A 1,394-nucleotide genomic window follows, 5' to 3' on the forward strand; every position below is an offset into this window, starting at 1 on the left:
TGTCTATAACTCTACCACTTCTAAGGGTTCTAACAGTATTCAATTGATTCGATGGTTTTGCACCTGATTCATGAACTCCTCTAGGGTTGGGTTGTGTTTGACTACCTGACTATTTTCTTGTCCTATCCTATTACTAGCTTGTAGACTCTGTTCTACGGATAACTGGAATTTTGCAGTTTACTGAGTTAACAAGGCGAGGGATTCCTCTAAACTTAGGATTTTCTTATCTGACTGATTCTGAAACTGATCTAGTCCTGAAGGATTCTTAGTATATCCAAAACCTGGGGGAGCATTAGAATTACTCAACTGACCTTGACTTTGACCCTTAGACCACGAAAGGTTCGGATGGTTTCTCCAACCAGTATTATAGGTTTCTGAATATGGGTCAATCTTTTGACGGTTATCAAATATAGTGTTATTATAAAGAGCATTGGCCTGCTCTTCAATATTCTGGCCTTCCCAAAAAGGCTCCACTCTACCACTAGTCTGGCCCACTTCTAAGGCTTCTAACCTTTTTGCTATAGCAGCAATTTTGGCATATGATTCATAGCCTCCTTCTACACTATTAACGGTTCCTCTACTTAAAAGAATTGTTTTCTGGGGTGCCCTACTATTTTCCCATTGTTGGGTTTTTTCGGCGATTTCATTAAAAAATTCCATCGCCGCATCAACAGTTTGGTTTTCAAATCCACCAGTGCATAGAGACTCAACCATGGTCGTTGTGGAATAATCTAAACCCTCATAAAGGATCTGAACTAGACTAACCTTTTCTAAACCATGATGAGGACACTGGGATAATAAATCATTGAACCTTTCCAAATACCTATATAAAGATTCTCCCTCTTGTTGTGAAAATGTGCATATTTGCGTCCAAATAGACGATGTTTTGTGCCTAGGAAAAAACTTATTGAAAAAGGCAGATGTAAGTTGTTCATATGTCTCAATTGACTCGGAGTCCAAACTATACAACCACGACTTGGCCTTATCTTTCAGGGAAAATGGGAATAACCTAAGTTTCAAAGCATCATCATCTAAGCCTCTGATTCTTAGAGTACTACAAATTTCCTCAAAATCCCTAACATGGTAATAAGGGTTTTCATTTTCTTTCCCTAAAAAGATTGGGAGCATCTATAAGGTCCCAGGTTTCAGTTCATAGGGTGCCTCCGTTTCAGCTAACTTAATACACGAAGGACGGGTAGTCCTAGTTGGATTCAACAAAGCTTTCAAAGTTGCCATTTCTGGCGCTATCGGAGCAACAGAGATTCTCTCCTCAGTCAAAGAACGTTCAAAAACAGACTCTTCATAAGCCGGACTTTCTAGATTAAGGTAATCGAGACGCTTCGAACTACTAGGTTTCTCTTTAACAAATCTACCTAGCGCGTCTTTTTTACGTT

General features: G+C 39.3%; 1 pseudogene; it reads left to right on the plus strand.

Moving 5' to 3' along the window:
- Positions 1-772: 772 nt before the first annotated feature.
- On the plus strand, positions 773-872 carry LOC113335079 (annotated as a pseudogene).
- Positions 873-1,394: the final 522 nt, after the last annotated feature.

The sequence above is a fragment of the Papaver somniferum genome, unplaced genomic scaffold, assembly GCF_003573695.1.
Source record: "Papaver somniferum cultivar HN1 unplaced genomic scaffold, ASM357369v1 unplaced-scaffold_137, whole genome shotgun sequence".
Lineage (NCBI taxonomy): Eukaryota > Viridiplantae > Streptophyta > Magnoliopsida > Ranunculales > Papaveraceae > Papaver > Papaver somniferum.